The 26,600-nt window shown below is 46.3% G+C and overlaps 1 protein-coding gene across 10 annotated transcripts in view; it reads left to right on the forward strand.

Moving 5' to 3' along the window:
- Rbfox1 (RNA binding fox-1 homolog 1) overlaps window positions 1–26,600 on the forward strand; it is a 1,697,412-nt gene that overhangs the window by 110,381 nt on the left and 1,560,431 nt on the right. Inside the window, exon 1 of one of the 10 annotated variants that reach the window (XM_060364142.1) lies at window positions 12,492–13,348. The exons of the other annotated variants lie outside the window; for them this stretch is intronic. The gene's annotated coding sequence lies outside the window, so the exon portion shown is untranslated. Of the gene's footprint in view, window positions 1–12,491; window positions 13,349–26,600 lie in introns of those variants that run through there. 10 annotated transcript variants of the gene reach the window in all.

A 26,600-nucleotide genomic window follows, 5' to 3' on the forward strand; every position in this document is an offset into this window, starting at 1 on the left:
GGGGTGTCTGTGTTTGAGTGCACATGTGCCATGACGTGATGTGAATCAGGTCAGAGGACAGTTTTGTGAAGTCGTCTCCCTCCATTTACCTCTACATGGGTTCCAGGGACAGAACTCAAGGTGTCAAGCTGCCTGGCAAGCACCTGGCCTGTTGAGCCATTTTGCCAGTCCTCACTTTATTTCTTGTGTGCAGCTCCCGCTTGCAGCCCCTAGAATATTGTTTTCTGTATTTATAATGTACACCCCCATTTTAATTAACCTCATCTAGAAACCTCTTCACAGACATGTATAGAGCTTTGTCTCCTAGGTGATCCTAGATCCTGTCGAGTTGACAATGGTGATTAACCATTGTGGTGGGTGTGGGAGCAGATTTCATCATCAAGCCCTGAGCAAGAGCTGTAGTCATAGCTGATACTCTGATGGAGGCCTTGCTAGTGAGCTTGAACTAGGGCACCCCTCTGAGTGAGCTGTGCCACACCCCAACCCACATACACTGTTAGGTAATGTTGGCTATTCTGAACTGCTAAGTTTTGGAGCAAATACTTACCGCAGCACGAGCCAACTAATACAGTGAAATTTGTTGCTAATTTATTTTGCAAACATACTAGGCACACAAAAAATGCTTGCCAAATGATGACTGGATGGAGTCTAAACAGCAGCCCAGATGCCTGGCAGATAGCCAGAAGGATTAACATTTTGAGCTGGAAATGTGGAGGTGGGAATATAGCTGAGAGGTGAAAAGTCCAGATACCCCCTGAGATATAGCAGCCGTGGAGATGTCAGTGGCATCCACAGGAAGTAATGTGAGCAGCATATGAATGATAGAACACTTTACCATTTAAAGGGGCCAATGTGTACTGACTGTTTAGAGAAGATAGACAAGAGGGCAAGGAGGAAGCAGTTCAGATGCAGGGAGACACCAGGAACTGTAGATGCTCAACACATCAGAAGGTGAAAGAGAGAGAGCTATGGCTTGCACGTGGTATGTCCTGAAAGCCCATGTGTTTAAAACACTTGGTCCCCAGATGGTGGTGCTATTTGGGGATATGGTGGGCCCTTTAAGAAGTGTGGCTTTACTGAAAGAAGAGTGTCAATGAGGGGTGGGCCTTTGGGTTATAGCCTGACCTCACCTCTGGATGCTCTCTCTCTGCTGCCTGTTGATCAAGAGCTGAGCAAGAAGCCTCACGCTCTCCACATGCTTCCCACAGCTACTCCACAACTGTGAGTTGTCCCGTCATGATGAACTGTATCCACAGTGAGATAAGGTAAATCTTTTCTTCTTCTTAGTTGTCTTGTCAGGGATATGGTTGAGAGAAATAATTAATAATAAATAATTACTGGGAGTCAGGACTGTGCATGACTTTGAAGGTCAGCAAAGAGGAAGAGGAGAATCTCAGTGCTTGAGTGAAATGATGAGTATAGAGAAAGCATCTGCAGCAGGGCAATGAGTAAGCCAGAGGCAGTGTTTGCACTAAGCTTAGAGATGACAGGTGGACCTCGATCAGGAACTCAGCTGAGGCAGAGCAAGAGTTGAGGCAGAAGGGTAGTTTAATGTTAGAGAACCTTGAAGTGTCCTTACCCTGGTGGCCACAACGTGTGAAGAGGGAGCATAAGGAGAACTTAATGGGTGGGAAAAGATCCCAGGAGAGAAGGACGGTTCTGGAATCAATGCTCTGGCAAACCATTTAGCTTTGGCAATGAGAAGTGTGTTCAGAAAAGTACTTATGTCTTGGTTCAACATCTGTCCTGTGCTGTTCTGTATTCTCTGTGAATGAGTCCAGGGGAAAAAAAAGTGGTTGCTTTTATTGCCAAGTCGCTTAATTGCCTGACGGAATAACAGCAAGAGAGCTCATCTTGGAGCTTTTGAACACAGAGATGCCTCAAAGCAGGGAGAGGGAGTGAAATCAAATAGACCGATGGCCTTTTCATTGACTGTCTCTCTCATTGGTCCCCCTTTCTTGTGTCAATCCACGGATGGTGGCTAATACCTGGGAAATGCTTTACAGAGTGAAAGTAGAGAGGGGTGCAGGAACAAACTGTTTGCTGTCCTACAGTGTTCAGTGTGAGCCTTGTTTTCCTTTATTATCAACTATAAAAGAATGTGTGCCATTGCCACACTGGTGACACTCTGCAATGCTAAGAGAAGGAATGCAATCACATTCTCTAAGACAGAGCTGCAGAGGACAGAGATGGCTCTACAACCAGTTTTCCTCTGTACCAACAACTGCTGATGTACCTCACCTGGAAACCACTTCCTCACCCTTGAGCCAAGCAAGGCACTGAGAAGACAAAGTAGGTCAGCCAGACTTGACTACTCTGAGTTGCTTCCCTGGGACAAGGATTGGCATCTCCCAGAGCGTAACCTAGGAGGTGTATGTGTTTGGTGTGTGTGTGTGTTTGCATGCTTGCAACAGTATGTGTATGATTTGATTCCTGATCTTACCTCTAGGTTTCCTGAATCTCAGTCTCCAGGGTGGGCCAAATATCTGAGTTTTGATAGGCATTTCAGATGAGTGTTCTGTCCCTTGCAGCTCGGGAGCCACAGGACATTTGCATGTGTCACAGTGAAGTTTCATAGGTAAGGAAAGACCTGGCCTTCATTCTTTCTGAGACTATGAGTGACAGTGTTTGAAATGCCAGGATTTCCCTTTCATCCCTTCAAGGGACACTGAGCAACCAGAACTTACACCATCGCTTCCCACTTTGAGACTCACGCTAGTGTGTATGTGCACAGAGTGTGCATTGCTTAGTGCTGACAATTTAACCTGAGCTTCTTTCTGGGAATTTTTTTGTGGCCTCTAGATTCTACTCTACCCAGACCCCATCCAAGACCTCTATGGCCCCTGGACTCTGTGCTAAGTCCTTCTCCCTGCCAACTCTCATTAAGATGCAGTATATTCATGTCATCAAGACCTCTCTAGGGTCACCGTTTCCTGCTCTCTCCACAACTCCGTATTTATTGTTGCTGGACTCCACTCTCCTCATGCCCAGTGTCTTAGAGTTTCTCTTACTGTAATGAAACACTAGAACCAACGCAACTTGGGGAGGGGAGGGTTTATTTGGCTTGCACTTCCACATCATAGTCATCATTGAAGCACATCAGGACAGGAACTCAAACAGGGCAAGAAACTTGAGCAGGAGCTGGTGCAGAGGCTGTGGAGGGGTGCTGCTTACTGGCTTGCTCATCATGGTTTACTCAGCCTGCTTTGTTATAGAAGCCAGGACCACCAGCCTTGGAATGGAACCGTTTGCAATGGGCTGGGCCCTCCCCCATCAATCACTAATTAAGAAAACACCTTACATCTCGATCTTATGGAAACATTTTCTCAGCCGAGGTTCCCTCTTTTCAGATGACTAGGGGTTGTGTCTAGCTGACCTAAAACCAGCCATGGAAGGTTAGAAGTGTGTGGAATAAACATGGAGATAACAGTTCCCCTTCCCATAAACACAAAATGAGTCTTCTGGCCTATATTGATGTGAATTGAGGTGGAACTAACCAATTTCTTGCCTCCTGGGTTTGAGAACTCTAGGGGATATGGTCCACATTGGCTCCTAGAATCTTTTAGTGGGAACAATCTCTAGTTACCTACAGTGGAAATTTGTTCTATAACATGTTTGTGTTGAATTCTGTCCCTTCACTTTCTTACTTCCCTACTCTCTACCTCTAGGCCATTCCTTCCTAAATTCTTTCTCAAATTTAAGACCCCTATGCTCACACTATTCTGAAGATCCATTTCCGAGGGAACCCTGAAGGGTATCTGTAGATTCATGGAGGAGGACATAGAGCTGAGCGTGTGGTGACAGCATGGGAAACTCGGCTAGAGAAAGCTGCACTTGCTGCAATTTAGTTCTTGGAGTGGGGTTTAGTTTTCACTAAGTGCCCACCCTGGAGCCCCAGGAGGGTCAGGGCTTAGCCTCCGCAAACCTGGCCCTCCTCTCCTACCTCCTTAGATCACCTGCGATGTGTTCTTAAGCACATACCAACTGATTTCTTTCGTTTAGAAATGCCTGCCTCTTAATTGAAGAAGGAGAGCTAAATAGAAATAACGTATGTGCAAATGCTGAGCATAGTAATGTTTGGTTTGGCCGTGATTTATAGATCTCTAACTGTGCAGACCATCCATAAGCCACCAGTAAGCACTGCCTATGCGGATTCTTCTTTGCAGGGTTGCGTATTTCATTCTAAATGGCTTCAATGTCTTTACTCATCCATTTGTAATAAAATGAGTAAGACTGAAAATGAAGTGCATCTGAAAGAAATTGATCTCCTGTACTCCGTGTTGCTAAGACACAGAGCATTTCCCCCTCTGAGTTGTTAGTACGTTCAGGGAAAACCTTTTCTGTTCTGATTATAAATTCATTAACTATTAACACCTCATTGACTTGAGACATTTTTTTTTTCCTTCAGAGGTCTTAATTTTAACCTTCATGCCTGACTATAGGTGGAACTACAGGGAACCGTATTTTGGCTATTTTAAAAAGGACTTTTAGTGGGTGTTGATATTATTTATCCATTTACAGGGCTAGATGATGCCTCAGCAGTTAAAAGCACAAACTGCTCCTGCTGAAGAACCAAGTTCCTGGCATCTCCGTTATCTGGATCACAACTGCTTGTCACTCCAACTGTTAGGGATCCAACACCCTCTTCTGGCTTTGGGGACACCTGTACTCATGTGGGTATAGTTTCAATGTACAGCATATATATGTATGGGGACTCGTAGCCATCTTTATCTCCAGTTCTAGGAGATCCAACGGCCTCGGCCTCTTGTAGTCTTTGTGGACACTAGGCACATGTATAATACACAGACATTCATGCAGTCAAAACACCAATAATAATAGTAACATAACAATAATAATAATAATTACAAATCCTAAAATATTTATGCACTTGTTTTCTGTCTCATTGGCTTCTGAATGCCTGTATGTATAGTGAGGTTATAGAAATGTAGTGTAAAATCCTATGGTCCTTGTATCAGATGTGGAGGATTTAAACCTGAGGCCTGGAGCTTAAATTTGTGATCTTTAAAATTTTACTTTTTTCCTGCTTGGAGCTTCAGTCTCTGTCTGTGAGATGGGAATTAGAAGGATGCTATCTCCTCCACAGGGCTCCTCTGAGGTTGGGTGTAACACACAAGGTATGGACTGAATTCCCAAAGGTACTTCTATTTTCAATTTGTAGCAAGTCCTTCAAAGGCACATCATAGCTTTCCTTGGTACAAAACAGGTGAATGAAGCTGGATTTGAACTAAATCACCATCCGGTGAGCAAGTGAGACTGGTGACCCTTGATATCCAAGGCTTAATCCTCCTTTCAGTGGTGGACAGTAGTCTGCTCTGAGTGCTGGAGTCCTGGTGAAGACAGTGCCTTTGTTAGTTGGGTGTCATCTAATGCAGACTGAGCACTCAGCCCAAAGCGAAACTCAAAAGGAGCAAATGTTGATATTCAGATGTGAGAACTGCCAAGGCTGCTGTGCATTGCTGAGAGATCATATAACGCACTCATGTCAGATTCTCTTCCTTCCCTGTCTCACATGCCTACTCTCCAACACTGGATCACTCTTTCCTGGGTTCTCTCTCTGGTTCACCTCCAGTGCTGAAACACTTTTCTGAAGATCCATTTCTAGAGGACCATAACTAGCATCTGCAGATTCACAAGTGAGTGTTGAAAGCCTCAGTGACAGTGTGGAACAGAGAAAGCTAGAAGTGCTAGAATATTGTTCAGTTGAGTAACTGAACTGGTATTTATGGAGTAAGTCTTTTTTTTTTTTTTTTTTTTTTTTTTTTACCAACTGAGCTCTCATGATGTCACTATTCATCAGAGTGTTGTTCTGTCCTTTAATGCTGCATCATGATCATGATTGTGCTTTGGACCACTGGGATGGTTTTTGCCTGGTGAGCATGTGACAACTCTGGGAGACATTTCTAGCCTGAGCTAGGGGATGAAAGATTAAGTTCTACTGGATTTGATGAGTGGGAGCTGTGACACTGAACATCCTCTAGTGCATAGCAATCTGCTCCATCAGGGTTATCCTGATTAAGAAACCAGTGCTGCTGAGTTTGACAAGCCCTGCTCTAGAGCACAAAGAACCCTCAGCAAGCATGCATGGTAAGGGGACATGCCCATCATACAAGACAGACAGAGCAGCAGCAGCAAGGCAATGGGACGTTGATCTACTCAGGGACTCCGTAGCAGTATGGATACCCCTAGTCCTTTGTTCTTGGCCATGCTGCCATCCTTAGCATCGACTCTGTCTTTGGGTGGTTTTAGTTGTGTGACAGATGTAGATGCTGCATCGGCACCCAAACCATCTTAAAGTAAAGAAACACTATCATTTATTTCCCGTGGCTTTCACATGGAGCACAGCAATAATTCTTAAAATATTATCATGATAGAGGGTACATGGAGCCCAGCAGATCTCCTCTCACCTGCAGGGGCATTGTCATCTTGCTTTGTAGTTGCTGGCAGCTGCAGTTCACCATGTTAACTGTCACTGCTACTATGTGCATTACGTCACCATCACTGTCACTGTTCCTAAGTCACACACAAACAAGTGGATCTTCAGTAAACTGTGAATCCTTCCCTAGGGGCTGTAGAGATGGCTCGGTGTTTAACCGGCTGCTCTTCAGGAGGACTTGGATTTGATTCCAGCATCCACACGGCAGTTCACAACGATCTCTATCTCCAATTTGGAGATTTGTTTCCCTCTTCTGGTCTGAGGACACCAGTCACAAATGTGATGCACAGATATACACGCAGAAAAAACACCTGTACATATAATATAAAATACTAAAAACATGTCTAGTTCACATTAGCAGTAAGTGGTAGATAAACATATGGAAGCAGGTAGTTTTACTTGTCCTGGCTCTTTAACTGTCAACTTGACATAGCCTAGAGTCATCTGAGAGGAAAGCTTCAACTGAAGAATTGCCCAGATCATTCTGGCCTGTGGCATGTCTGTAGGGGATTATTAAATGTAAGTTGATGAAGAAGGACCTAGCCCACTGTGGGAGGCACCATTCCCCAGGCAGGGGGTTCTGGGCTGTGAGAAAGTTAGCAAAGCATAGGCATGGCAGTGAGTTCTCTGAAAAAAGGCTAATTTAGTCCAGCCAGCTTCTCTAGGGTGTTCTCTGACTCTTCCTTAAAGTGCTGGAATAACGGGTGAGCCACATGTCCTCCTAGCATTCATGTGAGCTCTGCTGATCTGAACTACAGTCCCCATGCTTGTGTGGCAAGTGCTTTTCCCCTGAGGCACCTCCCCAGGTCAGCCTTGCTGTGTTCAGGACAGAAAAAGGGAGGAGAGCAGGAGATGAGAGAGAAGTTCCTCTGTTCACTATTTTAAAGACATTTTCTTTAAAAATTAAATTAATTTATTTAGTCTTCTCTCTCTCTCTCTCTCTCTCTCTCTCTCTCTCTCTCTCTCTCTCTGTGTGTGTGTGTGTGTGTGTGTGTGTGTGTGTGTAGAGGACAACCTACAGAAGTTGGTTCTCTGTTTCCACCTTGTGGATCCTGAGGACGAAATTCAAGTTGTTAGTCTTGGCAGCAAGTGCCTTTAATCTGATTAGCTACTTTTCTGGACCTCAGAGACCTTTCAAACAGCATGGAAACACGTATATTCTGAGACACACAGAGAGAGACAGACAGAGACAGAGAGACTCAAATGTTTTCTGAGATGTCTGGATAAATATCAGAATTTTGAACTACAAGACAGTGGGCAAGTTCAACCAAGCCATACCTGCTTATTAAAAATGTATCATGTGCCCAAAGTCTAGAGAAGGGAGTAGAGAATATGAGGCTCAGACAATCTTTCTGTGCGGACTGTTCTAATTAGTTCTAATTGGTTGATAGACACAAAAATTTCAGCTTAGTGCAGGGTCAGAGAACCCAAGGCAATGCATGTTTTGGTGTAATCTTAGGATGGTAGGGTGCACTTTATGAACCAGAGGCTCTTGTAAAAAAGATCCCTACAAAGCATCCTCTCCTTACCTGCTTGTGGAAAAGCATCCTTACAAGGGAAGATGAGAAGATGCTTGGCTATTTGGATGCATTTTTAGTTGATTTTTCCATCCATTTTCCTATCCTGATATACTTTTAATATTCTTGCTATACTTAACATCATCCCTAGAATTAACTCACCCCTAGAATTCACTGTGATGCAGCACTGTCAATCTGGAAGTTTTTAAGTCAGTGGAAGGTCATCCTGGGGAAGAGGTCTTCAAAACATCACTGAAAGCAAATTAATGATCACGCTTCGTAGATAGGAATCCTGGTGATGGAGAGTTTGGGTGGGAGACTCAGCCAAAGCCTAGTGACAAAACAAGAGTAACCATGGGACTCACTTCCCAGCCCTCCCTGACACCTCGGCCCACATCCTTAGCTTAGTCACTCCATCCTGCTTTCCCTTCAATCCCTTGCTCTCAGCATGTTTCTCTCTTCTGAACAGATCTTGTGTTTCTTGAAAGAGCTGATACTTTCCTAATCCTTCTCTAGGATTGGCCTTGACCCAGCTCCTCAGATGATTCCTCCTTATCTTGTCTATTTGGAGTCATCTCCTCCAGACTCTAGGTGGGTCATTTTCTGAAAAACAAACAAACAAAAACCAAAAATGAAAAACATAGTGATTGTATCTTCTGCTTATTCTGGCAGACTACAAATAGAGATGATATCTAATTCATGTATGGGAGGGTCCCCATGAGAAACATAAACACTGGATGACTGCAGGGGGTGTGGGATATGATTCAAGTGCTTGGCATGTGGACCTGAGTTCAGACACCCAACACCCATGTAAATATCCAGGCATGGTAGTACATATTGGAATTCTAACACTGGGAGAGAGAGAGAGAGAGAGAGAGAGAGAGAGAGAGAGAGAGAGAGAGAGAGAAGAGAAAAGAGAGAAAGAAAAAGAGAAAAAAGAAATTTCTTTGACGTGCTGGCTAGCCAGACTAGTCAAATTGGTGAGACCTAGGTTCAGTGGTGAGCCCAGTCAAAACATAACCTACAGCAAGGCAGAAGGAAGCTTCAACAAAACATTTATTGAGCTTAACATGCATCTGGCCCTTCACTTTGGGTAATAAGTCCTTGACATTGTGGGTCCTTCTGTTCCCTGGGGGAAAAATAGAATTTTCAATAGGCTGGTCCAGTTAAATGCAGGTACTAGGGAGTTTTAGAGGAGCTGAAAGGCTTCCCATGGTGGGGTATTCTGAGGGTTAGACTGTGGTGTCCTAATGGATATTGAGAGGATAAAAAGAGGCCAGAGGAGTCTGCAGAATGTTCCATGGGAGGACCAATCTATGCAAGGAGCCAGAGGCCACTCAGAAAAAAGCAAACCTGGGTCACAGAGCCTGAAAGAGAACCAGGTGGCCCAGAGGCTATGGACCTGTGTTCAGAACTGCTGACCAGATCAGGAAGACTAGGAGAAGCAGTGCTCAAAGTTCAAGTGTGAGATGATGAACTTTGCAACCTACATTAGCCAAAGGTGAGGCTGAAAATTACTCTTCTCCCCCTCTTTGCTTCCTCCTCCTTGATTCCTTTCCTCATCCACTTCCTATCTCCTTCTTCTCCTTCCTTCCTCCTTTTCCACCTTCTTCCTGTCTTCCTACTTTTCTCTCCCTCCTCTCTTCCTCCTCCTCCCTGTGTTCTTCCTCCAACTTCCTGCCCTGGTATCACTATTATCATCATTTTCAGCTTTGTGAAAGACACCGTTTTAAATTTATGCTTCCACTATATCAAATGAACAGTACTTTCTGTGGCCAGTAGGAGGAGCCAGAGCCTCCCTGTTCTATGTACCATAGCTGGGGCACTGTCCCCCCTAGGCGGTGCAAGGAGCTGTCCAGTCAGCACCTCCCATGACCTTTCAGTCTTAATACTGATGTGACTAAAATACTGTCTGTGTGGAACTGGAACAGGTCAATGTGAGAATGCAGCAGCCTGTGCTTTCCAGACTAGTAGAATGATGGCGTACTACTGGGGTGGTGACGATACTTTGTTTTAAATTGTAGTGGCTGTCTCCTCTTCCTTTCCTTCCCTCATCCCTTCCTTTATCCCTCCCTCTCTCCTTCCTTTCCTCCTTATACAGAGCCTCACTATGTAAACCTAAGTGGCCTGGAACTCATCATGTTGAACAGGCTGGCCTCAAACTGCCTCTGCCTCTGCCTGTCTAGTGCTGGGATTACAGCTGTGAGCCACCATATCTTAGCTCTTGGTAAGTTTTCTTGAGCCTGGTGAGGCATCAGCAATCACCTCTGGCATTTGTTACTGATATAGAAAAACCTATTTCTGCTCCCAAATAAATAAATCAGAACAGATTCAAACTGACCTTGATTTTTGGATTGGTAGCTTTTATTTCATTTATTATTGTAGAATTATGTATTAAAGTTAACAAATTGGTTCATCCATCACCCATTTAGTGAGCCAACAGCCAGTGTCTCTGCCTTGGGTGCTCAGGCCTGTGTCTTCCCCTCAGAACCCTAGTGCAGGAGCACAGAGAAGCAGTGCAACAGAACTCCCCATTAGCTGCCATTTATTTATTCTCCCATTATTGATAATTTGCCCTTAAATTGAGAATACCTCTTTTACAAGCCATGGAATCTCTCTGTATAGCTAGACAATTGCATTTAAGTTCCGCAGCTCTCCTAATGTAAACAGTTTTTGGGTGAAAATGATTATGATGTTACTAAGATAGATTTATGGCTTCTTTGTGCTTTCTGGGAAGGATAAGAGTCTATGAAAAAGGAAAACATAGTTGTTTACATACAAGTATATTATTATTGGAGAGAAAGCCCATGGTCAAACATAACCCAAACTGCAAATAACTGGTGCCAGTGATAGACAGTTTTGTGGAGTTTGCAAGGTTACTTTCTCAAGTAAGTATGACTTCAAATTGGGTGGTTTTCATAAATTGATGGTTGTGGGCAGGAGAATACTGTGTTTGCTGGATGTGGAGGAATCTGTAGACTAAATAATAATAATAACAACAACAATGTGATGTAGAGACTAGTGAGACTAGATGAGGCCCTGGGGACATCCCGGAGGAATACAGAGGGGATGAGCTGTCAACCCAAAGCCAGGAAGTGAGCCAGGGCCTCAGGTCAAGGGTCCAAGATAGAGTCTGGCCTTGCCTAAGCTCACCTGCCCATAAGCGGCAGGGCAGTATAATGGCTTCCTTGGTCAATGAGGTAGACTTGCCCAGGGTGGGATCCTGAATCCTAGCAGAAGACTTGGTGATCTCCAGCAAATGTTAGAGCTTAGAGCAGCTTCAGGGAAGACTTTATTGTGTAACATGATAATTTAAAATGTAAATTAGAGAGGGAGGGAGGAAGGCAAAGAGGGATGGAGGGAGGAGGGGAAGAAGGGGAGGGAAGAAAGGAGAAAGGAAAGAAGGAAGGCAGGAGGAGAAAAGAAGGGAAGGAGAAAGGAAAAAATTAGGGAAGGGAGAAAGAAGGCAGGAGGGAGAGAAGGGAAGAAGAAAAGAAGGAAGAAAGGCTGGAGGATCTAGAGAGGGAGGAAGGATGGAGGACCAAGAAGGGGAAGGAAGGAGGAAGGGAGAAGAGGAAAAAGAGGAAGAAGAAAAAAAAAGAAAGGGAGGAAGGCACAGAGAACAAAGGAGGGAGGCAAAGAGGGAGGGAATGAAACAGAAAGAGAGGAAAGGAGGAGGAAAGGTCAGAAGGAAGGAGAACAGAAAGAAAAGAGAAGTGAAACGGCATTTCTGGCTGGGTAGTGTAGGGAGAGTTTGAAGAGAAGCCCAGCTTTAGCTTCTGATCCCTCAGCTTTCTCACAAGTGAAATGGGCAGATGCTGAGCACCCTTTTCATCTGGCGGTTGAGATGACAGTGCAAGGCAACACATGGCAGTGTGAGTTGAGACCCAGAAGCACTCCTCCCGCCAAGAAGAAGTGGCCGCTGGCATGCAGGCCCCACGCCTGGCTTCCAGAGCTGAGGACTTTCCAGGGGCCCCTCACTTTTTTGTTTAAGGAATAGGGCTCCTTCTCTGCCAGGCCCGGAGATTTGAGGATTTGCCAGAAACTTCACAGAACTGAAGTGGACCAGGGCAAGGGGGCTTCATCCCCTTAGCCTTCTCTCAAGATTCCCTTTCCTCCATTGCCTGTGTGGGAGGAGGATTCGGTATGGAGAAGCGCTCAGGTGGTGGCTGAGCAAACCCACTTTGGGAAGGGGAAGGCGGGGGGGGGGGGGGGGCGGGGGCATTACCCGAAGGACTTGGGCTCATTGCTTCACCCTGTCTCCAAGTCAACTTTCACCCCTTAGGCGCTTTAGAAAGAAGAGCCTGGAGGTACCTAGTCCCTTGCCCACAGCGGCTGCTGGAGTTCAAGGCTGCACGCGTGACCGTGACCGCGGCGCTGAGGAAGGAAGGGGGAGGGGGCGCTCCCTGGTGCTCTGGATTATTTTTGGCTCGCCAGCCCGGCTGCTCGCTGCCTGTCGCGCGCGAGCTCGCGCGCGCGCGCACACACACGAACACACGCGCATCACACACACACACACACACACACTCGCACACACATGCACACATTTTCTCGCGCTCTCCCTCGCTCTCCTTTGTTTATTTTCTAATCTGGATTTTGTTGGTTGCGCTCTTCTTCGCTTCCGGGAGCCTGGCTTGCCAGCACTCCCGCGGGCCACCCGGTGCACGCCTGCTGTTCCCCAAATCAGCGTCACCCGGGTCCCCTCCTCCCGGCCTCCTGGAGCGCGGGGTTTGAAGGTCACCTCCTTTCTAGTTCCCCCCTGTCAGCCGAGCTGCCACCACCCTCCTCCATCTGGAGCCCAGAAGTGTCAGTCGCAGCGGCTGCTACCAGATAGGGGTCCGCGTGGGGTAGCAGGGAGGGGAGTCCGAACTCAGAGCCAAGGGGGAGTTCCTCCTTCGCATCGCACCAGACCCGGCTGCACCCGCGGAAGAGTGGGGGCGCTCTGCCAGCTTCAGGACCCACGCGTGCGCCTCGCGGACCCGAGAAGCCACCAGTGAGTCGCGCAGCTCGCATCTGGAGGGGACAGTCGCGCGCCCCGCCCCGGCGTCCGGAGCCGACAACTCCTAGCGTCCTCCCAGCTCAGGGCAGATCTGAGAGGACCGTGCGCATCTCCAGATCCTCGAGAAGCCTGCGCTCCATACCAGGTGGCCTTGGCCATCAGGGCCCCTTAGGGGTGATTCGGACCTTTGCCGCGCCCAGCTTAGGGCGCGGCTGACCTGCCCTGAAGTTGCGGCCAGCTGGTGTAAGAAAAGCCAGCATCCCACTTCGTTGCCTCTGGCGGATGCTGAGCGTGGCTGGGGGTACACAGAGCACTGAGGAATCGGAGGTCCTGAATCCAGGAGCAGGCGACAACTGCCGGGCTCGCCAGGAGTTCTAGGTAAGTCCAGGCAGAGTCGCCCGCTTCTGCGCTCCCTAATCCGGACCCAACCCAAAGGGTCCCAGGAAAGAAAAATCGAGGTTCCACCGAAGCTGGCCTCCTTCCAGCGCGACTCTGGGTGTACTGGACCGGGAACTTTTGCAGGGGGAGAGGAGCCATCCCGTGGCACAGTCATGCACAGGGACCCGACCCTGGGCCCCCTACTCCACCCAGACACATTGTCTCTTCTCCCTTCTTGTCCTTCCTTGCCCCAGAGCGTCCCTTCCAAGCTCCCAGGCTGCCTCCTCTGTCCTCCCAGTGCGTTCTGGGGGGGGGGGGGGGGGTTGGTGGCAGAGGCAGTAATCTGGCTGCGCACTTCGGGTCAGTCTACTGGGTTGTCTACCAGGGACACTGGGTGGACCTCCCGGTTCTTGGCTGCCTCCCAAGCCCTGTTGAAGTCAGGGGGAGGAGGCACCTTGGTGGTTGGGAAGGCCTTTGGAAGTGCCAAGCCACCGGTGGGAAGCAGGGGGAGAGCAGGCTGGGCAGGCGAGGAAGGACAGCTGTGGGGTTTTTGCCAGGTCAATGCCCAGCTGCCCTGGACCCCAGAAGAAGAGGTCGGCACGGAAACCTTTGAGTTGGGAACTCTCACCGTGCCCCCTGGTTCCTTGCGTGCCTCATGGGGGAGAGAAGTCAGACCTCAGAGCTGCCTTGGAGCACAGACAGGCGGTTGCCCCGGTGCTGGCCAGTTTCTCAGTTCCATGGGGGTGGAGGCAAAGGCAGAAGCCGAGCTGGCTGAACCCAGCGGGCCACCTGGCTGAGAAGCTCCTGGAGCCTCCAAGGCCCGAGCTTCAGGAACCAGGTGTCTCGCAGCACCCAGAAGGTGTCTGCTGGTCAAGGGAGGGGAAGACCCAGTCCTGGTGCACCCTGGAGACACTGCTGTCTCCTTTGTCAGAGATCACAACAGGAGGCTCTCGACTTCACTGCAAGCTCCAGTACCTGCTGCGCCTGCCTGCCCCAGAACTACTAGAGGGGCATCGGGTCCAGCTTCCATACAGCTTAGGAATCCTTAGCAGGCATTCTGTGAAAGTGGCTCCCAACCAAGGGTCTTTGCATTTGAACTTGGAAGTGGGACAGGAGTCTTGGAATAGATTTGAGCTTGTGCACAGTGAATTACAACTCGGGCTGTGTTTTATCATCATACTGGTTTTTACTTTGTAATTGCATGCAAGGAACAGACCTGGCCTTGTCCTGGCAAGTTCAGAGAGCACTGCCACTGCTGTCCTCCACCCCTACACCATTTGGTCTACTCTCTCTGTGCTCTTTATCTTCATTATCAAAAGACAGGGGGGAAAAGATGAAAGGGGCAGATCCTTTTCAGTTTTTAAGTGAGCACAGAGGCCTGGCTGGAGCCACTAGCAGATTTATTTTGGTCCAAGACTCTTTTAGCTTTTATTCAGAGGTAAGGCTTGGGCACCCCTCAAGGGCAAAGGTGCCAGAGACATTACACAGACTGCAAGCCCAGCTCTGTCTTGACCTCCTCTGGAGCAGCTGAGACATAAGGGTTCTTTGGGCCTTCACTAAGTTAGTTTATAGGAATGGAAAGGGAGCCAGCTGTATCTGGGGTCTAGAGTGTGGTAGCCTAGAAGAGCCCAGTGCTGCTGGCACTGTTTCCTGCCAGCTCTGTGACCTTGGGCAAGTTACTTTACCTTTGTGACTGTTGATTCACCTACACAATGAGAGCTTTGGTGGTGGTTCTGTCCTTAGGTGGGAATTAAGTAAAGCAGAAAATATCTAGAGCAGGACCTAGCATAGGTAAGTGCTTGAATCACAGATATCTCATTTTCTTTCTTTTTTTAAAATCTTTTTTCAACTAGATTGTTTTCCTTTTCAAGCCTCACCTCAATGGTGGGTTCTAACAGACGAGAAGCTTGTTGCATATACATCTGTTTCCTTCTAAACTTATATATGGAGCGAACTCTGGTAAATTACAAGACGTATTTGCTCGGAGGGTTGCCAGAGCTCTCCAAACCTACCACTGCCCTTATCTCATCTTACTCTCTTCTGTTTTTTTTTTGGATTCGGGACAGCTGTCCACTGGCTGTGTGGGCAGGTGGTTGGTGGCTTTGACTTTCAGCTTCCACAAGTACCTGGACCTAAAGTTAGGATCTGTGGCATGTTTGCCTTCCCCTCATCTGATAGAAGGTCACCGTCACTTCTGCCCCCTGGGATGCAATCCTCCATGCCTTCCTAAGCCCTCTTTAATTGGACACTCACTGCTCTGATGTAGGGACTGTTTTGAAAACGAAGAAATTAAGGAGTATTAGAGTCGGCCTTCTGCAACACTTATCCTGTGACTCACACCCTGACACGTTGAAATGAGGGATTTTGTATCATTATCTAATCTCAACAATGTAATTATGGTCACCCCTCACCCACAGGAAGGAGAAATGTATGGAAAGGTACTCTAACCAGTCAAGTATTTCACTTCATGAGTGTTACAAGATGAGTGTTACAATAGGGTTTACAGGTCCCCCTCCCTCATATTGGGAATGGGACCCAGGAATCCATTGTACATGTTATGCAACTGCCTGACCCCTGAGCCATGATTCTAATCACTCACTAAAGGCTTCTAGAAAGAGGATCTTACCCTGGGACATGCCCTTGGTCCCTGCCTCATTGGTGGATTCTAATTAGGTACCTAAGACTGAGCCACACTTCCAGCCCTCGGTGGTGGACTCCAAGTCAGACCAGTGCTCTACCATGGAGCTGCAGAGCTGCCTCCTGAGCCTTTCCTTCATAGGGTTTTCAGAGCTGCACATACTGCCAACTGCAGGATGCCTTTCCCCAGACAATCATGGCTAACAGGAGGCATTGGGAACACACGCCCTGGGAGCAGGGAGCAGGAAGGTGCCTGTTGAGGTCTGGGAACAGTGATTCATTAATGAACAATTTGAATTGATGTCTTGGGGAAGCTTGATGCTGTCTTCCAAAGTTTTCTCCCCTTGATCAAGCTATGCCCTCATGCTGTACCCCTGATACTCATCTGCCCTGTCCAGCTTGGTCATAGTCCCACACAGTTTGTGTGTGTGTGTTTGTATTTTGTCCTCCAAGGTTTGATCCCACATTGTGTCTATTTTCTCACTGACATCTGTTTTTCAGTTTTTATAAACAGCATTGTCCCATCAGCTCCAGTCATCCAAGCCATGTTTTTATGTTTTATGTTTTTATCTAATTTAATGAATTTATCATGCAAAATTTCTCTAAATTTGGTCATATTAAAAATACTGAGTTCAGCATGGTAGGGCACAGCTGTAGTCAGCACTGGAAGGCTGAGAAGGACTGTGATTTTGAGGCCAGCCTGGGCTATGTAATGGACATGGAAGATCTCACTTTCTATTTCCCTTTTGTATTTATTTATTTATAGTTTTCTTTTTTATTTGAAAATACATTTATTTTCATGCAGTATATTCTGACTACGGTTCCCCACCCTCTAACTCCTTCCAGGTCCTCCATACTTCCTCACATAACCAGATCCATACTCATTCTTCCTCTCTCATTAGAATACAAACAGGCATCTTAAAAAAATAACAAGATAACAAAAGCAAACAACCCAGTATGTTTTTATCAAACTCCTTTCTGATCTTTAGCTTTGTACTTCAAAGTGCTGGTCTGCCTGGACATATGGCTGGTATTTCCCCTTTTCAAAAGCCATTTTGCCGATACCCTTTAAGCTCATGGGTTCAGGAATGAGCGCATTCCAAGAGGGAGATTGTATTTGACAGGCAAAACACTCTGGGGGCACAGAAATTTCCCAGTGGTCTGTGATTCTAGAAATCTGAGAAACTAGCTTTGAAGGTCACCAGGTAACTTGCCCTGCCTGTGCTTGACACGGGGATTACACAACAAGCATGATTCCCCAAACTAATACTGACTTCGTGGCTCTCCGTGAGTTTCCCTGGAATCCACCACATAGATGTTTACTTCCAATATTTAAAGGAGATGTTTAAAGGAGGTAAAATAAAACTTTCTCCCCAATGTCTACCTTCCTTATTTAAAATACTGCCCCAAGGCACATACACATGAAAACCTTAATTAAAGAATTAATCAGTAATGGATCCTCAGAGCAAGGAGACCCAGCACTGTGAAATGACATCAGTGGTGAGCACAGGCTAGGCTGAAGGGCTGAGGTGTGGCACTGACAATGACATATGAGGTCGAAGGGGAGACAACTGCCTCATATTTTGCATCTGTTCTTGCTTTAAACTACAATTTGCTTGTCACTGTTCACTGCACACAGAGATGTGGGTGGCCGTGGTCTTTCCAATGGCTGGGAGAGGACCACGCAATACCTGCCTATTAATAAAGAAAACATCTCATATTAGAGCAGGTACTTTCTTGACAATGCAGGAGGGAACTTGGTGATCTTAGAGGTCCTCTTGTCGTGGGAGAAGCCATGCAATTCATAAAAGGTGGATAATGACAATGGTACAGAGGTTACAATATAGCAATGTGATGGGGGTTTGGAGAGCAGGTGCCAAGGCCCAGGGGTTAGAATGAATGAGCATAGAGTCTAATAAATGAACTGACTTACATTAGTTGCTTTCATGTTGCTTTGATAAAATACCATGGCCAGGGAAAGTTAGAGGAGAAAGTGTTTATATGAGCTTTAGTTCCAGAGGTGCAAGAGCCATTGTAGCAGGGAAATGTAGCAGCAGGCAACATACATGGTGGCTACAGCATGAAGCTGAGAGCTCAAATCCTCAACAGTAGGAAGCAGACAGAGTATATTCGAATCAGGGTGAGTCTTTGCGCTCTAGAAGCTCACCCCTCTCACTTGTGACATGCTTCCTCCAAGGAGACCATCTCTCCTAGACTGTGGCTCCAGCTGAGGAACAAATGTTCAAATGCTCAAGACAATGGGTGGACATTCTCATTCAAACCACTACACTTATCTAAGCACTGCTAAGGAGTCTACATAACATTGTAGTGGAGTCCTCCAGAAATTTTCATGAAAAGGGAAGCCATTATGTATGAATGACTTAGGCCACATGGGAAACGGTGCCACACAATTTGAAGATCCTGTCTGTTTTGGTTTATGCTCTAAGCCCTATCTTATCCTATAAGTATATTTGGTCCCTCCATCTGTTGGCATTTGGAGAGACAAGCCTGTAACATCCAAGTGCCTAGATTGGATTATTTCCCTTCCTTTGTAGTTTAGAGTTTTTCATCAGAAAGAGAATAGGGTTGAGATTTCAGTGTAGTTTAGTAGGAGAGCACTCACCTCACATGCGTGATATACATGGTTACAATCCCAACATGAAAAAGACGAAGAAAAATGTCTATATTCTATCTATCTATCTATCTATCTATCTATCTATCTATCTATCTATCTATCTATCTTGATCTATCTATCTATCTATTTATCTATCTATCTCATCTATCTTGATCTATCTATCTATCTCATCTATCTTGATCTATCTATCTATCTATCTATCTATCTATCTATCTATCTATCTATCCATCTAGCTAACTAGCTATCTCTAGCTATCTCATCTGTCTATCTCAATCTATCTCTCTGTCTATCTGTGTATTGTATGTATGTATGTATGTATGTATGTATGTATGTATGTATCTTGCCTATTGTTTTGTCATACCTATGTATCTATTTACTCATCTAAATATCATCTGTCTACCCTAGGTGTCTGTCTAAGTTTGTAGGAAAAAAGAAGTCCATTTTCCAGTAGTTTTATTGTGTGAGAGAAGAAACCCTGTGCTTGGAAGGGTTGCATTCTCCTGCTTGAAGTAGTCTCTTGAAGCAAGCAATGCCAGTCCAACAAACACACAGTCCTTTCTGTTGACATCTCCTCATGAGTTCTTTGAGAACTGTGGCCCATGGTTCCTGGCTCCTCATCCACTGCCCTTGTAGGCTCTCAAAGAGAACACCTCTTTAACTGACTGTTTGGTATGGGTAGGATTGTATCTAATATTTGCAGTATATAGTAGTTCCTCTAAAGAGCTCTGAGTGCAAACATTGTTCACCGACTCCAGTAAGTGGAGTATGCTTTGATGTAGAGCTTCAACCTGGGGGAAATCAACCTCACCCCCACTTCCTAACTGCCTCCTTACTCTTCCCTCAGGTTCTCACCCCATTCTTCCCAGTTTTTTGCACAGATTCTCTTCCATTGCACTCATCCCATAGGCTCTTGAGAGTTTACCATCAGATAAGATAAACTCTAGGGTGCTGAGCACACACTTGGCCAGACTTCCTTGCTGTGTCCCTAGCATCTTACAAATTGTCTGGTGTTTTTTGTACACTTTAAAGTTAAATTCATTCTTTTTCCTTCCTTCTCTCCTTCCTTCCCTATTTCCCTCCCTCCCTTTCCTCTTTTCTCTTTCCCTCTTTCTCAGTGTGTGTGCCTGTGTGTGTGTATACAAACATTGGCTGCTACTAAAGACCAGCCTGCCTTTCTTCAGGTACCATCCACCTTGTTTTGTTGTGTTGTTTGCTTTTTGAGGCTTGTCCCTGGAGCTTGCAGGTGCTCTTAGCCTGGCCAACAACCCCCAGAAATTCCCCAATTTCTGCCTTTCCAGGGTTGGGATCAAAGGTGTGTTACCATGCATGGCAAATTTTTATATGGCTTTTAAGACTCAAAATCAAGTCCTAAAGTGTTTGAAGCAAGCACTTTACTAACCAAGCCACCTCCACAGCCCCAAGGTTATTCTTTGAGTCTCCAAGATTCTCTTTGAATCACTCTTTCAGAGATTGACAGTGAGCTGTGGGTGGACCTTAAGTAAATTTTTCACCCTTATCTGCTGGAACAGCTGAGCTCCATATGCAGGAGTTTGAAGCTGATGGTCCCATGAAGGTGATAGCCATCCACGGGGCCTCTTACTGCATCTTAATCTTCAAGTGAGGTAGGAGCTGTGTGGATGTCCAGAGTGAGCCATTAGGGGTCATGCTGGATAGTTTTATATCAACTTGATACAAAGTAAAGTTATTTGAGTGGAAGGAACCTCACTGAAGAAAATACCTCCATAGAATTGGGCTGCAGATAAGCCCATAGGGCTTTTTTTTTTAATTAGTGATTGATGGGGGAAGGCCCAGATCACTGTGGTAGGTGAAACCCCTGGGCTGGTGGTCCTGAGGTCAACAAGAAAGCAGGCGGAGCAAGCCATGAGAAGCAAGCCAGTAAGCAGTCTCTGCATCTGCTCCTGCCTCCATGTTCCTGCCCTGTTTAAGTTCCTGTCCTGCCTTCCTTCAATGATGAACGGTGAGATAGAAGTGTGAGCCTAATAAACTCTTTCTCCCCAAAATTGCTTTGGCCATGGTGTTTTGTTTTGTTTTGTTTTCACAGCACTAGAAACCCTAACTAAGATAGGTTGTAGCAGAAGTGGGGTATTGTCATGACAGTCCTGACCATGTTTTCTAGAGGATTGTGGAAGGGCTTTGGAATTTCGGGCTAGAAAAGCCATTGAGTGTTGAGAGCTCAGTGTGATGTTCTATAGGATCCTGGAAGATAAGGATGTTGTGAACAGAGCATAAGATGGAGGCCTGGCTTGTGAAGTTTCAGTGGGAAGTTTAAAAAGCCATTTGTTATTTTCAATTAAGATTCTGTCATTCTGGTCAAGTTGAAGCTGAAGAGTCAGCCATGATTAACGAGAAGCCAGTACAGTGAAGTGAAACCTTTGCGTTACTGGGACAACTGATGCCAGTTAGCTAGAGCTAAGAAATTAGTGGTGATGACCCTGCATCACCAGTGAAATCTTCCAGGGAGTGTTTCCATGGGGCCAGCACAGAGAAGCTGTACTCCAGAAGTGGCCTAGGTTGTTCCTGGTGTTCACAGCCAAACTTGGTAGTGTGAGATTCAACGCAGTGATTCCAGTTTTGAAGGCATGAAAAAGTCATGGAGAGCAACTCAGGTTCCCACTGTATGGGGTGGGAGGTTGGGGTTCCTGAAGAAAACCCAGGAGAGCATAATGGTGAAAGTGCAGCCCAGTGACATCAGCGTTGGAGATGCCGGCACAGTGGGAAAGCCGTTGAGAAGAGCAGCAGCGGTGGAGTGGTGCCTAGAAGAGAAAATGTGTGTGCTGCAGAAGGCAGAGCTGAAGGAGCCACCCAAGCCCCTTGGAGGAAACCAGAAGATCATGAGTGAATCCCAGAGATTGAACGCTGAATTGTTTACATTGTTGGAGTTTGATTTGTACAGATTGTGACTGTACCCTGGTTCTTTCCTCTTGAAGTAAGGATGTATTTATTTTTGATTTTTCAGGAGCCCACAGTTGAAGAACTGAATTTCTAGACTGAACTTCCAAATTTTAGTTTTTAAAAGTGTTTAAATTTTAAAAAGGACTGAATTTTAACGTTTTTGAATTTGTAAAGTATGTGGGACTTTCTGAGTTTGCAAATTATTTTATAATATGATATTGATATTCATGTGTCATCTTGGAGATGGTTGTGGCTTAACGGTGATGTGTTTGTGTGTCAAGCTGAAAAGGGGTCAGTTATGCTGGCGAGTTTTATGTCAACTTGACACAAGCTAAAATCATCTCAGGAGGGACCATCAGTCAAGAAAATGCCTTCATAAGATCTGGGCTGTAGGCAAGCCTGTTGGGCATTTTTAAAATTAATGATTGGTGGAAGGGGGCCAAGCCCACTGTGGGTGGTGCCATACCTGGGCTGGCAGTCCTGGGTTCTATAAGAACGCAGGCTGAGCAAGCTATGGCTGAGCAAGCCAGTAAGCGTGGCCTCTGCATCAGCTCTTGCCTTCAGTTTCCTGCCCTGTTTGAGTTCCTGTCCTCATTTCCTTCAGTGGTGAACAGTGATATAGGAGCATAAGCCAAAGAAGCCCTTTTCTTTACAAATTGCTTTGGTCATGGTTTCTTCACAGCAATAGAGACCTTAACTAACACGGGAGTCTCACTGCTTGGTTCCGCTTGCTCTGGGAAGCTAGGCTGAGAGCATCAGAGTCGCACAGGGAAAGCTGGGGCATGATCCTGTTCAGTGCAGCGTTCTGCAAGGTTGTCGCTTTGAGGGTGGTGTCCAGGGCACACTGGGCCTCCCATCTGTCTGTGGCGGTTGCTGGTCATCACATGCTTGAGGCTGGAGCTGCTCGGCTGACCACCAACTGTGCTGCCTGCACACAGCTGCTTGCTCTGTGTCATCTCGCCACCCACACCAGCTGTGTCTGTTTCTTCTGGCAACCCAATGGGACATGGGTCACATAATATATGGTCTTAACAGCACTCACTGCTCTTTTTCGAAGTCTGTCTTTCTTCAAGATGTCTGTGCATCTTTCCTGTGGACTTCAGACTAGGAGATACAGAAAACTTAGTCTTCAGTTGTGACTGTGTCATTGTCAGAATGCTAATACACCCCTTTGCTGGGGATCCTTTTACTCCAGAGTGCCAAGGGAGTTGTATGTGCATGTGCTGTATGCCTGGGTCTACATGCACATCATGTGGTGTGTGTGTGTGTGTGTGTGTGTGTGTGTGTGTGTGTGTGTATTTACAGGCATCTGTGCATTTATGTAGAGGCTCTAGGGGAGTCTCTGGCACCCCTCTCTATTAGCCTCTTTTTTGTTTCCTTGAGATAGGGTGTCTCACTAAACTGGAGCTAGGCTGTCAGCCAGCAAGCCCCAGTGATTCTTCTGTCTCTTGTCTTCACAGTCTGGAATTAAAAGCACATGTGGCCATGCCTAGCTTTTTTACATTGGTCCTAGGGATTCAAACTGACCTCATGTTTGTACAGCAAGTACTTCTAACCACTGAGCCATCACCCTGGCCCCAAATGGGTCTTTGATCATCTCTTTGTCATACAATTCTTTCTTTCTTCCTTCCTTCCTTCCTTCCTTCCTTCCTTCCTTCCTTCCTTCCTTCCTTCCTTCCTTCATTCCTCCCTCCCTCCCTCCGTCCTTCCTTCCTTCCTTTTCCTTTCTTTCTTTCTTTCTTTCTTTCTTTCTTTCTTTCTTTCTTTCCTTCTTTCTTTTTTTCTTCCTTCCTTCCTTTCTTTTTTTTTTTTTTAATCTGGGCACAGGGGTCCTTTCTGAGACTGATACTCCAACCAACGACCATTCATGGAGATAACCTAGAACCACTGCTCAGACATAGCCCATGACAACTCAGTACCCAAGTTGGTTCCCTAGTAAGGGGAACAGGTACTGTTTCTGACATGAATTCAGTAGCTGGCTCTTTGATCACCTCCCCCCCCCAGGGGGGATCATCCTTGCCAGGCCATGGAGGAAGACAATGCAGCCAGTCCTGATGAAACCTGATAGGCTAGGGTCAGTTGGAAGAGGAGGAGGACCTCCCCTATCAGTGGACTTGGAGAGAGGCATGGGAGGAGATGAGGGAGGGCAGGTGGGATTGGGAGGGAATGAGGGAGGGGGCTACAGCTGGGATACAAAGTGAATAAACTATAATTAAATTAAAAAATAAAATTAATTAAAATTGTTTAAAAAGAAATAGAATCTTGCTATGTAGCACAGGCTAACCTCAAACTCATGGCAAAATTCTTGCTGACTCAACTTCTCAAATGTTGGAATAAGAGCCAACTGGGCAGAGCAATGGTTCACAAACCAGAATGTGAGGCTTCCCCCGGTTCTTCAATCCTAACCTACAAAGGATGGGGTTCTGAAGGTTGAAGTTCCTACAGGAATCTGAGCACCTTTCTTCACAACATCTCTTGAGGATTACATTCTTCTGTGTGTAACTGAGCTGATGGATTACGGGTAAGGGAAAGAGCCCAGCATTGCTGCAGATGCCCAAGGAAGGAGCCGACAGCCTGGATCTCGCCAAGGAGCTCTGCCTGCTGAGGATGCTGACAGCAGCCATATGCACGGCTCTGATTGATCAGCAGAGAAATGCTCGTTTATTAGACTCGTTATGAAAATGTGACAGCATGGTGTGGAGGGAGCTGACTCAGCACTGTCAGCCCTGACAGACATGGGTGGGGTGTTGTTCCACTCTGGACAGGTCCCTTTTTGATTCCAGGACTGCTGTCTGAGTTCTAGTCTCTCGGAGGCTCCAAGGCTTGCTTGGCTCACTGTCATGGCTGTCAGGTCAGCCTGGCTCATGCTGCTGTGGGTGTGAAAGCTGACCAGTAAGGGGAAGGGTGCTAGCTGACCTTCCTGGAATGACAGGAAGGAGAGTGCAAAAGCTGTGCACATTTCATAATGTGTCTGACGTCATTCTTTGAGAACATAAGACCAGTGAGGTCTGCCTGGCAGAGCACAGTTGTGATCCCAGAGCTCAAGTGGCTGAGGCAGAGGAACTGTGGAGGACTATAGCCCAACGCCAGCCTGGGCTACCGAGTGAGTTCCATGCCAGCCTGAGTCACTTGGTGAGAGTGTGCCTCAGGAAATAACCAAAACCGAACAAAACAAAAAAACAAACAAAAGATAAACCCCACGGTTCTCAACTAGAGGACTTTCAGAAGTTTAGGGATGCTGGGCCGCATTAGAGGGCCGCATTAGAGTGGGAGAAGAAAGCCCTTGCTTTCAAAGGTGTTGGCACACTGACCTGGCCTAATGGAGTTATTTTGGGCTTGGAAAAGCTGCAAGAAGACAGAAAGACTGACTACAAGTAGAGATGGGAGAATAAAGGCTTTGGGGCCAGGTGGACCCGACAGGGAGTGCTAATTCTGCTTCTCTGAAGCTGTGTGACCTTGTGAAAGTTACACTAACTCTCTGAGCCCCCATTTCCCTTTCAGATGTAGTCTGCCTACCACTCCAGATGTCCCCAGATACCAAGGGAGGCTCCTTGTCCACGTATTTACTTTGTGATTCTCTGAGGGCAGTTAGTATGCCCGTGGCTGTTTGAGGTAGTGACTGTCATTCATTTCCCATCGGAAGCACGTAAGTCTGCGTGAACTTGACTTCACCTCTTCAAGGTGTAATGAGGAACCGCCCTCTTCATCTGTGAAGGTCACTGTTCATGATGAGGAATGGTGAAGAAAGGCATGTCACCCAAAGTTTTAAAAGGTAGATGTCATACGAATCCTCAGGTCATTCAGACTCAATGTGGGGGAAGTGCTAGAGCCCAATGCTACACACAGAGGCAAATCAAACAGCATGTTATTGCAGAGAAATCAGGAGAATCAAGGAAGTGGAATGATGAGGGATTCACGTTCCCTGAGCTTAGGTTCTCTGACTACATTTCTGAAGGCATTGTTGCCTATTGCTGTGTGATCCCCGCTCTCAAAATCAGGAAGATGTTGTCTTTTTGTGAGATGCTTGTTGATGTTTATATCAGAAACTCCCCGAGTTGACGAGCTGACCACACTCCCTTTTCACAAAGCTTGCCAGGAAGCTCATGCTAAATTCACAGTGTGACCCCTACAGTGTCCGGTGGCACAGGCTTTATGTGTTCATCTCAGAATCCGGTCCATTTTGCCTCCTTTCCCGTATGTTAGTTTAGTTCTCTTCCTGTAATGAATTTTATGTTTTTATCCTATTTGAATTTTTTAAAAAAAATCTCTGTAAGGTGGGGAGATGATTCAGCCAAGGACCCAAGTTCAAATACACAGCATCTATAAGAGCAATAGCCTGGTACAATGCTGCATATCTGAAAGTTCAATAATGAGGAGACAAAGAAAGGAAAAGATGTAGGGTGCATCAACCAGTGGACTACCAAACTCCTGGTTTGGTGACAGACCTTATCTCAAAGGTTGGGAACAAACTGAGGATGACACCCATCATCATTCTCTGGCCCCACATGCACACAGGTGCACACACACACACACACACACACACACACACACACGCTACATATACATACACGTCAAAAATTAATCTTGATAGGTTTCTAAATAAGCATGTTCAAATAGTAAATGAATGAACAACACACAGGTATGAGGACAGGAAAGAGCCAGAAGGCATGATTCACTGCAGCTCAATACACCAGAAAGCCAACAGTAGAGGGCTCAGGCCAGTGCTTTGGGTTTGAGGTTTAAACAAGATGAAAGGAATGCAGCTTTGAGTCTCCAGATAGAAGAGGAAGCTTCCTCATTCCTCTCACCTTTCCCCTGGGGCACTTGTTAGACCACACGTTTGTTGTTGTTGTTGTTGTTTGTTTGTTTGTTTGTTTTTCTGAAGGGGTTGGTGGTACTCATTTGTTGCCTTTTCCCTAGGTAGGGTTCAGCAAATATTTTGAACTCATGCTCTGGGTAGGTGCTTTATCAGGAGAGGGGGAAGCTCATAGTACAGCAGGAGAGGCCTGTGAAAAACATGAGAAAAGGGAGAATGTATTCAAGCTGGAGCTCGCTCGTCACAAAACA

Source organism: Meriones unguiculatus, chromosome 11, assembly GCF_030254825.1.
Source record: "Meriones unguiculatus strain TT.TT164.6M chromosome 11, Bangor_MerUng_6.1, whole genome shotgun sequence".
In the NCBI taxonomy this organism is placed as follows: Eukaryota; Metazoa; Chordata; class Mammalia; order Rodentia; family Muridae; genus Meriones; species Meriones unguiculatus.